General features: G+C 30.2%; 2 protein-coding genes across 2 annotated transcripts in view; one reads left to right on the top strand and one right to left on the bottom strand.

The window, feature by feature from the left end:
- Window positions 1-32, bottom strand: part of LOC143080986 (uncharacterized) — a 44239-nt gene extending 44207 nt beyond the window's left edge. Inside the window, exon 1 of the mRNA XM_076257260.1 lies at window positions 8-32. The gene's annotated coding sequence lies outside the window, so the exon portion shown is untranslated. The remainder of the gene's footprint in view (window positions 1-7) is intronic.
- LOC143080962 (oncostatin-M-specific receptor subunit beta-like) overlaps window positions 1-13559 on the top strand; it is a 91917-nt gene that overhangs the window by 21008 nt on the left and 57350 nt on the right. Inside the window, exon 2 of the mRNA XM_076257176.1 lies at window positions 3032-3100. The gene's annotated coding sequence lies outside the window, so the exon portion shown is untranslated. The remainder of the gene's footprint in view (window positions 1-3031; window positions 3101-13559) is intronic.

Here is a 13559-nt window from a genome sequence, read left to right as displayed (position 1 = left end):
TACTCACCTTAACAGAAAATTCTAAATTACTGTTGGGAAATGCAGTTGAAAATCTGTGAAAAAAGTCACTTCCTGTTTATCTGGTAAAACATATTTTTTAATGTTATCTCAATTTATTTTGAGGAAGTAACATTTGACATGGAAGATAACATGACGAAAAATAAATTAATGGCTTACAATGGAACCTAAGCCATTTACATTGTCTCAACGGTAGTTTGGTATTTCGGAATGTAGGATTTAACTATACCCATGTGTGTCCGTATCATTCTTACGATGACAAAAACCATTTTTCTAATTATCTATATTAATGGAGATTGTTGGAAAATTTATGTATCTCCGAGTCCTCAATTTACTTATGTTATCCCTGTGTCAGTATTAATCTTCTGTTAATGCCGACCTTAGAGATTTGTTTAATTCTTTATACGGTACAAGAACATGACTTCTAGTCACATTGGAAGCACATGCGCTTACTAATGGGATTCTTTTAAGTATAATATATTTGGATAAGATGTCAAGGTTTTAGTTTTGTTTTTACATTTCGTTGATTTTTGTCTATTATTTAAAGATAGTATAGTATTTTGATTTCACTTATGAGGGTCTGGATCGGGGCACAGTCTGTTATTTTGTAAACATTTTATTTTCACCCCTTTTTTCTCTAATCATTAAAAAATTAACCCCTTTTTTCTCTAATCTTCAAAAAATTAATCCCTTTTTTCTCTAATCTTCAAAAAATTAACCCCTTTTTTCTCTAATCTTCATTTTTTAAGGGCATTATTCTTTAATCATTTAACCCCATCCAAACCCTCACTTATAGGAAAAAACTAAAAAGGATGATAAATTTGATATGCTATGCATTTGTTTTCCCAGTATAAAAATTAGAGTGTCGAATATGAGGTTTCTAACTTTCAATAACAAAGTAACAATCAACCATTGATAAGGTTCATGGAACAATCAAACATTGGCATGAGAATAATGTTAACATAGATGTCAAGGGAGAGAACTTGATCAACCGATTGGTTTGTAAAACTTTGATTAACTGCTACAGGGGTTAGTAGCTGGACTAATGTGTCCGATTTTTGTTAAAAAATGTTTGTTGTTGTAATATGAATACTGTAAAGAATTATTATATAATCAATATAGACCATGTAGACATAAGAAGAGCTGTGTTTTTTTTGGCAAAAATGAGAAAATACAAAATATGAAAACTTAAGGGAAATGAGATATTGTACAATTTCCTGTACATAATATTCTAAATTTTGCAATGCTTTACAATGCATCAACAGTTTTGTTATACAATATTATTCCTATTGACTTTTACTTAAGGATGGATACCAAGTTAGTTATTAACAAATATTTATATTTTATGATCTTGGCTTTGCTGTTATAACCATCTCTCAGAAGAATCTAATGGTTATCATCTTTATTTTTAATCTCAGAATGCACCATATGGTTGTGCATGAATGTGGTTTTTCGTATGTGTACACTTTGTAGCAAGGTTATAGCAAAATCAAACAGAAAAAGCCTTGTTTGGAAGACTAATAATGATTATTAAGTTGAAGTTGTTCTATGAAATGTTTACTTCCTGTCTCTCAAGGACGTTCAGCACTTGTGAAGGACATCTAGATTGTAAAACACACAACTGGTCAAGAGCTGTGTCAACACTTGTGTTTCTGTTAATTCTGTGTCGGCCATCTTTGTTTGAACATGATGGATTGAAAATACAAAATTAGAGAACATGTTAGAAGCATTTGTGAACAAATATTAGGTGACCATATTAGATGGTTAAGAGTATGTCAAATAATGCTCAAGCAGATTCTTAAACTGCACTATTTGACATTTAATAGTACAAAATGTATAACAGTAAGTTGATGTTTCTTTAGTGAAGTTCTATATGTGCAGGCATTATATCTCTCTTATTCAAGACAAAAAGAATTGTAAATTCAAAAATTATTGCAATTTTTAGAGGATGGCTAAAAATGCAAGACTAATTATTGCAATTTCAGGAAAAGCTACATAATATATTATGTATGTAAATAAATGTATCTGATATTAGCTAGAATGCAATTAAGTTCTTGTTATTGCGATGCTCAACCAGTCATATTTTTTGCATTAATAAAAACCTCTGAATATTTTCAGAATTAACAGTACACTTAATAAAGATCATTGAAGTACAGTTTGCTTTGTTTATTAAGAGGCTGTTCAAGCAAATATCAGGCAAATCCTATGATTTGGGTGGCACATCATAATTTTTTTTCCACTGAAGTTTTGGTTCCAAAGCAATGTTTATATCATACAAAGGATATTTATGTCAAAGATATTTTTGAATCAACAGTGGATGGCTCAGAAAATGATTTTAAAGTTCATTATTAAACAATGCAACAAAATTTTGTACAAAATGAAGAGTTATCTCCCCTTTTCAATGAATTTTTCAGTGTTTTCTATGTATTTTTTTCTCTTTATTTGTTGCAGTTAATAAAAAAACAAAATTTAATTTTGAGAAAGAATAAATTTGTGATATTAAATAGATTAAAAAAATTTGAAAACAAAATATGTCATGTGCCATCCACTGCCTGTTTTTCCATGGACACCCCTTAAACATCAGAAAAAATTTTTGCTTAATTTGTTAAAGGAAAAAAATATAAAGAATTTAATAAGTATATCCATATTTATAAAATTATTTTTGATATTGTTAAAAGTTTTTGGCAGGTGTTGTTTTAAATTCATTCCATAAATAAAGGTGATCACATTTCAACTAGGTATATTGATGTAGAATTAATAGCCATCAAAGAACCTTGCTCTTTGATAAGTATTACTTCAAAATTACTGATTAAATATATAGATTGATCTTATCCAAGCAAGGGGCATTTCATATGTGACTAAGGTTAGATTGTCTCGATGTGTATTTTAGATAAAACGGTATTTGTCCACTTGGCAACGATCAAGTTTTTTGTTTAGATAATTGATATTTTTTGTGAATAAGAAAAGTAAATTTAAGATTATACTGACCTTATATCGATTTTCTTTATTTCAGAGTGATAAAAGAACGTCGAGAACCAAAAAAATAACATACCGGTAGTGACAGAATTCAACACTTTTAAAGGTTTGTAAAACTATTATGAGTCAATTTATACACTTAAAGAACAATTTAAAACAATTTTCAACAAAGAAAGTCTAGAACCAAAAAACACAAAGCGACAGAATTCAACACTTAAAGGTTTGTAAAACTTTTTTTTAACAGTAAATATTTTATGACTCAACTCTTATGGAGCTAGAGACATATAACTTTAGTTTATTAAAGTCGTTGATACTTTTGCATTGAAATGTTTTGTCCATAAATTTCATAAATTTATGTTGGTCATACATGAAGGGTATTTTTTAAAAAGTATACCGTTTATTATAGGATGCAGTGTACTTTTGATTAATTATTGTTCTATTTTTATGAGCTAAAAAGCACCTTTAGTTCATATCCATAAATACGGATATACAGAGCAATAATTAGCTAAAGATATCTTTCAACATTGTCAATTTCCTAAACATGCTTCTGAAAAGTAATGTAAAATTTTAAGTGGGCATTTTCAGTAAATCTTGAATAATCGATCTTAGAAAAGAAAAAAACATGAATGTGTTTGTTTTGTAGAGTGAGTCATTTCATTGTGTCCGTAGTTTAGCGACAATATCTTTCTTTTCCTCATTTATTTATTTCGAGAGTTTGAATTCATAATGAGCATTGGGACATGTCTGTACAATAGCATTCTATTAGATTGTTGTCAGACTTAGCTTTGCCATAATGTCCCCCCTATGTTGAACAAATGTTTCTATTTGACTGTTACAAGCATAGTTTTTGTCCAATATTTTTTAGAATTAATTAATTTTGCTATTTTAGAGCATAAAGTTCTGATATATTGATGGTTTTAATATAGTTTCATTTTATCTAAAACTTTTCCTGCTATTATTGTCAAGCCTTCGACTTTAGTCGAAAAAGCGAGACTAAGCGATCCTACATTCCGTCGTCGTCGGCAGCGGCGGCGGCATCCACAAATATTAACTCTGTGGTTAAAGTTTTTGAAATTTTAATAACTTTCTTAAACTATACTGAATTTCTACCAAATTTGGACAGAAGCTTGTTTATGATCATAAGAAAGTATCCCAAAGTAAATTTTGTAAAAATAAAATTCCATTTTTTCCGTATTTTACTTATAAATGGACTTAGTTTTTCTGCGGGGAAACATTACATTCACTCTGTGGTTAAAGTTTTTAAAATTTTAATAACTTTCATAAACTATCCTTGATTTGTACCAAACTTGGACAGAAGCTTGTTTATGATCATAAGATAGTATCAAGAAGAAAATTTTGTAAAATTAAATTTCCACTTTTCCGTATTTTACTTATAAATGGACTTAGTTTTTCTTCCAGTTAACATTACATACAGTCTGCAGTTAAAGTTTATAAAACATTTATTAGATTCATAAACTATCCTGGATTTTTTACCAAACTTGGAAGCTTCTTTCAATCAAAAGACAGTATCGAGAGGGAAATTTTTATTGATGTTTTTCCTCATTTTTGTTGAGTCTGTGATTAACAGCAAAAGTAGGCGAGACACTGGGTTCCGTGGAACCCTTACGAATTTTTAATTGAGTTAGTTGCTTTTTAAGAAAATAGTTGTTTCAAGATTTTCTTAAAGGAGATATGATAAACTAAAAGCCATATTTTGCTTCTTTAATTGCAAAAGTAGTAAAGTTATCCAAGCAGGTCAGAGTTATCTTTGTTTTATTGATAAATGGACAGGTTGATTTAATCAGGATATTTAGGTGAATACAGGTCACTTGTGATGTCTTTATGTCAAATTAGACATATTTGACCAAAAAATGGCCATTTACGTATGGTTTTTTGAACAAAATAGGTATGAGTCAAGGATTTATCCAAAAATGTTTTACACACTTAAAACTTTTTTTTAAAACATCTTCTGGCTTTTGAGTAAAGCCTTGGTTCATATAAATTCAAATATTAATGATAAGATCTCAAATAAGACTTTTGGGGTGTTTCATTCAGATTATAGCATTTACACCCAAGAAGTATAATTAAGTTTGAAGCCTCAATACAAATGTGTAAGAAACACATTGTTGACCTTTGAGAGTACTCGCATTTCCTGAAAGCCTCATTATGAATCATAAGTAGGACATGTTTTACCCCCACTTAAATATCAATTAGTGCACCTGAAATGGATTTAAGTTTCTGGGTCCATCCATACCTGTTAATAGTAATGGATTTCATCAGCAGTAGGGGACCATCAGTGTTAATAGCTGAATCATAGAAATACATGTTAAGTTATTTGATAATCTTTGGGAATAAATTTGATATTTAATATGTTTAATAAGTACTAATAAATTAAGGCGACATTCAAAGATCTTGCTAAAATATTAAAATGGATTACTAACCTTTGATAATAAGTTTATTGAAGTGTCAATAATCTTACATTAATTGAGGTAGATTTCTGAGCTCTGTAAACTTCTGGTACCTCACAATAAAAATTAGGATTGCATATTTCATTAATAATACATTTGTAATTGTTCTGCTTAAACTCCAAAACCAAGTATAAATGTATCTGTGAAATGATTTTTAGTCATTTAAATATATTTTTAATTTTTGTCTCATTAATTTTCTAGATTATACAGTGACCATTTCTATTTAAATTTAAGACATAATTACAGAGAGCTGGAATAGTGAACAAGCAGGGAAATATACACACTGTAAAATTAATGACTAATGGAGAAATATTACCTTCTAAACATGGAAAATTGTCTCTTTTGACATAGAATTTAGTACAAGTTTTTGATTCCTATTTGAAACACAATTATCCAAACCAAGAAAAGAACAGCTATTACTGATCATAATTAAGAGTCAGTTTCTGTGCTTTGATTAGTATATCTCATGTATATATATATATATATATATATATGTAAATGAATTCTTGATTATTCAAAGCAAAAATATCCTTCAAAGTAATAGTTTTAACTTAACGTCTAATTTTTTTTCCTTTTAAATGTAATTTAGATGGATCTTGTTCAAGCTTTGCCAAAAACTGTAATGCTAAAAGTCTGCTGTTAAAAGGGCGTAATCAGTACCCTTAGGAATGCATGTATAAAATATTTATCAGCAAAATGACAGTATCTTTCTCAAAACCAATTTATGACCATCTTTAGAAATTGTTTTGATGAGATGATTGATCTGAGCAGAGATAAGTGAGTCCATTAAGTCTACTATGAAAGTCTCATGACAATACCAGAGCTCAGACTGAGGGTCTCTTGTTGGTATTCAGCAAATTATAATGTCAATTATCTCACTAACATTTGAACCAAACCCAATGTAAATAAGATTGGGATTAAAGTTCAATGTTATACAATTTTTTTTTAGTAGATACTATTTTAGCATTCAATTAGCCCTTTCTGGCTGATTTTGCCGAAATTTTCATTCATTATTTTCACCTCTTGCTGTATATTTAATGAATGGAAGATCCAACTTGGCCATATTCATGACGATTTATGTCAGCACATTTTTTTAATTTCAAAGAAGCAAAAAAAAAAATATTTATAGAAGTCAATATCTGAGCCTCAAAATTTAACAAAAAAACAAGGAACAATTAAGTACTACACAACAATTGGTGGATTGATCTGTAATTCTGTCTACTTTTAAAAAGTCAGACCCACTCAGAAAGAGTGACCAATGTTGTCCCTGATACTTGACATAAAGGAAGTGTGGATTACAGCAATATAATTATACCCCACGCAACGAAGTTGCGGAGGGTATAATGTTTTTGACTTGTCCGTCCGTCCGTCAGTCCGTCCGTCCGTCAGTCCGTCCGTCCGTCAGTCCGTCCGTCCGTCAGTCCGTCAGTCCTGTTTCTTGTCATCGCAACTCCTCTCAAACCACACATCAGAATTTCACGAAACCTTTTCAGATAATAAGGACATACTATGTAGTTGTGCATATCGACGGGAAATTGCGATTCAATTTTTTTTCTAGGAGTTAGGCCCCTTTGAACTTATTTACTTTAATGTACTACTGCAACAGTTTGTCATCGCAACTCCTCTCAAACCACACAACAGAATTTCACGAAACCTTTTTAGATAATAAGGACATACTATGTAGTTGTACATATCGACGGGAAATTGCGATTCAATTTTTTTTCTAGGAGTTACGCCCCTTTGAACTTATTTACTTTAATGTACTACTGCAACAGTTTGTCATCGCAACTCCTCTCAAACCACACAACAGAATTTCACGAAACCTTTTCAGATAATAAGGACATACTATGTAGTTGTGCATATCGATGGGAAATTGCGATTAAATTTTTTTTCTAGGAGTTACGCCCCTTTGAACTTATTTACTTTAATGTACTACTGCAACAGTTTGTCATCGCAACTCCTCTCAAACCACACAACAGAATTTCACGAAACCTTTTCAGATAATAAGGACATACTATGTAGTTGTGCATATCGACGGGAAATTGCGATTCAATTTTTAAAGCAATTGCTTTTATGCCGTCGCGTATGGCCATCTTTGTGACCCAGATCAGAGACTCCGCCCAGATCAAGCCATAGTATTTTGTTAAACAGGCTCCTGGTCAGTCATTCTTTAACACCTATGTATGTTTTCTAATGCAATACATAGCTTGAAACTTTAAAAAAAAGTTAGCGGATTTAAGAAGTTTCAGAATATGTTCTTGTAGATGTATTTTTGTATTTAAAGGGTCAACCGTTTGACTATCAAATAACATAGAAGTCCGAGTGAAAAAAAGTACATTTTTATAAATGCGATTCCATTTTCCGCCGTTCGTACTATGTTTCAACAAAATATGGATTCATTTCAGTTGTTGATTTAGTATTGAAAATTTAACTGAATTATCTCCTAATAAATACGTTTTTTTATGTTTAATTTGTGTTTCTTTAAGAGGTCAGGTGCTCTTGTTCATTCATAAAATTATCGTTCATTCATACATTTATCGTAAAATCAAAATCACTACACAGGTTAATGCGTAGTGTCAAATTATTACCTGTAATCTAAAAATAGACAAACTTTATTTGCGCAAATAATTTAGCGGAACGAAACCCTTGTTGAAAACACATAACAATAAGTTCGTTTTCCTTTTCTGTCAAAACTCCGTAATATTTATCGATCACCTTATTAATGAAATGGACCCGTCCAAACGTAGTAGATGCCAAGTCGGTCCAGATGAAGAGAAATTTACAATTTGGAATTTTCTAGTTTATTAATACATAGATTGAAAAAAAGTACGTCTTTTTAAATATCATGATCAAAACTGGGTTTGCATAACAAATGTCAGATGAAACCATTATCCTCGTCTTTTCAGTGAACAAGTCTACTACGTTTGTTGACACTCGACGGTCCACCGTGTTAGCAATTTTATTTCACATGTTTTCGAAATATTGAAGATCATTTTTCGCAATGTTTCCTGAAAATTGATAAATATCAAAGCAACGTAGAGCTGTTTGTTCTTGTTGGTATAATAAAATTGAGAATGGAAATGGGGAATTTGTCAAAGAGACAACAACCCGACCATAGAAAAACATACAACAGCAGAATTAATTTAAGGTCACCAACAGGTCTTCAATGCAGCGAAAAATTCCCGCACCCGGAGGCGTCCTTCAGCTGGCCCCTATACAATATATATACTTGTTCAGTGATAACGATTTAATGTCATGTTTGTCTGTGATGACCCCCCCTTTTCGGGATTGCATGAGAATTGTAGTTATCTCATACCCACATGCACTTGTTTCTATCCATAGGATTGTCGACTATCCATATAAAACTATTTATATGGATAATCGACCTTCCTATGGATAGAAACAAGTGCCTGTGCTCGTACCGCATCAGAAGGACACATCAACTGAGCAATAATGTTTGGAACTTAGTTTTAAAAATGATGACAAAGTAACATTATGAAAATATTTTTATTAAGCTGAAATATACATTTATTCTTTACATGTTTATGTCTTGTAAGATATTTTATTTCTTTCCCGTTTTTTAACATTTGCGTCTGGAAAGTTGAAATGTTTTAACTTAATCATTTGTGTTAATGGTTAAATATAAATTAATAATGAAAATTTTTTAAATTAAATCAATAAAGGAAATTATTGCCAAGAGAGTTACAAACACTGCCAGGGGATAATCCATGATGATTTCTTTTTGAGTTATATGTTTCAGCACATGTATATTTGACCCCAACTTTAGCCTGGTAAACGTGTTGTCTCCTTGTGAAATATAAAACATATTAAAAATGACTTTCTGCTAAAGTCTTTTATTTATATAAAGTTAAAACCTTATTACTTTTAACTAGACAACACTCATGTCAGGTTTAATTCTTGTATATATGTGGATGAAAAATAAAAGTCCCCAAACATTAACATGGCAGCAATTGCTTTTACAGCCTTTAAGGCTTTGATTTTTCTAGGAGTTACGCCCCTTTTAACTTATTTACTTTAATGTACTACTGCAACAGTTTGTCATCGCAACTCCTCTCAAACCACACAACAGAATTTCATGAAACTTTGTAGATAATAAGGACATACTATGTATATTGACAGGAAATTATTATTCAATATTTTTTCTTATACAATTTTTTTTTCTTATACTTAATTAATTTCTCCAATGACAATGTGGGGACGTGGGGTATGTGAGCGTGCTCACTAAGGTTCTTTAATTTTTAAGGCAGTGACTTCCACAATGGCTTTAAATATTTGTTCAGTGGATTTCATTATAAAGATTTAAGAGCACTGATAAGGGTAGTTTGATCAGGAAAAATATAATAATTCAATCAATCAATATTTTGAACCAGTTCTTATAGACCTGAAATAATTTATGATTGTCCCTCTGTCTGAGTAAGGCTTGCAATAATGCAATTTACCTTGACCAATCCTTACAAAACATTTACATACTGTTTACAATTATTGTCGAATCCATAAAGATTCAGGTTGCTTTCAATTTTTAGTTGTGATTTCTACTTTTGTAATGTCATATGATGACAAAAATGGAATTATAGTTAATCTGCCGGTTTTGTTCTGACCAAAGCTGATTACAATTTTGACACATTGCTATGCTCAATTAAATGTCATAGAACTGATGACTTTTGTTTTTGCATTTGATATAGACACTTTGAATTATTGTAGCAAACAGTCCAATACAAGTTATTATCAACAATATATTTCATACAACTATCTGCTATTATTAAGTGCTGGGACCTTATTTAGACGTTAACAATCATTTTGAAATTGATTATCTATAATAATTGTATAAAATTAAGTACTTTGATGAATTATAAACATTATTAAAAATACATTGTAATTTAAGCCATTAAGGATTAATTAACTGTAATTGAGGATTTTAACCCATATCTTGTTTAAATCCAGATAAAATTATGGAACATCCTGCTATTTTGAAAGAATTTTTCAATGGCATTTTTATAGTAACTCAATACATTATATTATGAAGGGAAACGAAAATGTTCTGACATTTTAGAAAAATATTTTTGCACTAAAAAGTTGTTGTTTTTTTACAATCATTAAGAAATATCTACACTGTTGTCGGAAGGTTTGTTGATAAAAAGTTTTTCAAATTTTATAATCTTGACATTTTTGTTAATTAAAGATTAATGATAAACAGTGTTCAGCAGAAAGACATTTTGTGTCTGCAATATGAATAAAAGGAAGTATGGGCTCTATATTAATGAGACAGCAACTATACAACACAAAAAAAACTAAAGATTGTCAAAATACTTATAATTTTAGGAACTGGCATAGCATATACTTAATATGGCAAAGCAATTTTCAATTTAATTATTGTGAATTTTGGAGGGCAATATATATTGACCTCTAAATGTCTTCTTTATTCTTTTGTGACGTTGGGTTGCTGTATATTTAATTATTAAGGTAAAGCACTCAAAATCCTAAATACCTTTCAACATGTTTAATTTAGTATATCTGTTACTAAGTTTTGATATCTATACATTATATATTTCCTTGGTCACGAGTTTTGAGGGAAATACTTTTCCAACAAGATATGTTGTTTAGTATCTGGTTATTTACCCGTCTTAAATAGTATTTGTCAATGTCAGCGGATGGAAATCTTATTGTATTGTTTAGCTTGTTTTTAAGTCCGCTGTGACTGGACTTCGATTACATTAGGGATTACCACTAGTCATTCAGATGAGCTCTTTAATCTTCATTGAAGCCCTAAAAAAATCCTTCATTAGCGATACACAAGATGAAATGGCCAAGTAAATCCCTTATGTCAAAGAAAATCAATACCATCATGCCATGTTCTATTAGCGGTCCTCATGGCCGGACATTAGGTCAGTTAATTGTCAATTGGTTGAATGTGGTAATGGTCAGTATTTAGCCACCTGCAACAAGGACAGTATTGGCCTATTTTCCATCTGACTGTTAGTCTGTTATAAACATCTGCTGCTGACCATTGGTCAGTTTGTATATTATATAATGAGGTTTTAATTGTCTAGACACTGATCAAAGATTTAATGGTACCAACTAATGATAGAAAATCAATTGTATTTAGTTGGGTATTTGGATGGAGATTGTGAAAGTTACTGGTAGTGATTTTGGTATCTATGATATTGACTAGGTTGTATGCATTTATTTTTTTGTTAATAGAAAGAGCTTTTTAAAAAAACATGTCTTCTTGCAAGTGGTTCATTCAAATATGGCAATAAAAAAAGCTTATCTTATTTGAAATCAAAATTGTTGATAGGATAATTCAAATAGATATTAAGTTTTATGGTCTTAGATGTGTGCTGGTTTACTTATTTTGTTATTCCAAGAACTTGTATGGTTTCAATATACTGTACATAGTTTATTTGTTTTGCTCATTGTAGAAGGCCATACTCACTCAGTGCTTTATAGTTGTTCACATCATTTTCCTAGTTTTTCAAATTGTTCCTCAGTGAATAGTTCTCTCATTGGAGGTTATATTTTATTTCATTATTTTCACATGAATGTTTATGCTGAAATGATATGATTTAGTTCTGAAGCCTTAAATATTGTCATTAATGTATTGCTTTATCTTGTCAAAGACTCAGAAGTACAGGTAGCTTTACCATGTCTGTCTAGATTGTTCATCATTTTTTTAAATAATCAAAATTCACAAAGACATATCAAAATTTTTTTTGACAGGAAATAAAAAACAAATGACTAATGTGCAAATAGATAAGGTACGTGCAGATTAATCTGACATCGAAAAAATATTAATGACTAAAAAAACACGCTCAATACTTAATTCCCTTATATTCATAAAATCTCAGTACGGTATTCTCAAATTCTAATTAACTTGATGCATTTTCATATGAAAAGGATGAACAGCTTTCAATCATCTATTTGTATGTACTTTAATAGACAATTTTCACTAAAATAGAAGGGTTAAAATTAGAGAAATATGCCTTTTAGATTGAAAGTGCATATGATAAATATTTTTTGTAATTAACAGTTTATCATAATAAGTGCATCGATCATGCTAGTTTTCCATCCTATTGAAATTACAATAATGCTGTTTGTTTCGGGTAATATTGTGTTGGTGGTTTGCTCTCTGTTTGACTTTTACTCCCAAACTATTTATAGCAAAATGTCAATTCTTAATTCAGTATAATCAAGTCTGCTAAAATTTTTCATCAATTAAAGCTTGACAGATTAGTTTCTTTACAGTTAGGATGGTTTAGCATTTATAAATATTCATAAACTTTTTGGTTTTTGTCAACTGTCCATGTTGATATGTAACTTTTCCGCATTATATTCAAGTTATGCATATGCTTCCAAGATCCATGTCAAGACCAATATCGATCGTGCAGTGTTTCTGATTAGATGCAGGTCCCTAGGGATCCAATGTCATATTTCATTTCCATGGGATCTGACCTTTTTGTGGCTAATATTTTTGCCAATTCACTGAAATAAATAACAGTAATAAGTTTCCATGTCTCTTTAATTAACCACTGAAGCAAGATTCATTGTCAGTTTTAAAGTTTAATTAAAAAATGAAGTCTAGTTATCTGTCCCTTGATGATATTTTCTAAATTTTAATGATTTACTTTTACATGCATGATTGCTGAGCTTCATTAAAATTTGATTGTATAATTTCTAAAGCATATCAATAAACAGATTTTTTTTAAACTTTTTTTACTAAAATAACGAGATATTTTAATCCACAATTCCAAGAAATTTTGACTTGGATAAATGAAGTCTAGTTATCTGCCCCTTGATGATATTTTCTAAATTTTAATGATTTACTTTTACATGCATGATTGAGCTTCATTAAAATTTGATTGTATAATTTCTAAAGCATATCAATAAACAGTTTTTAACTTTTTTACTAAAATAACAAGATATTTCAATCTATGATTCCAGGAAATTTTGAATGGATACCTGCTTATACAATTTGTTGATGGGTGAGAAAGTACTTATATACTCCATCCTGGTACATTTTAATCGAGTCCAGTGCAATTTATATGTAATATAGTCACAGTGGGAATTTGGAATGATTAG

The sequence above is a fragment of the Mytilus galloprovincialis genome, chromosome 1 (assembly GCF_965363235.1).
Source record: "Mytilus galloprovincialis chromosome 1, xbMytGall1.hap1.1, whole genome shotgun sequence".
NCBI lineage: Eukaryota > Metazoa > Mollusca > Bivalvia > Mytilida > Mytilidae > Mytilus > Mytilus galloprovincialis.
This window is presented reverse-complemented; position numbering and strand designations above follow the sequence as displayed.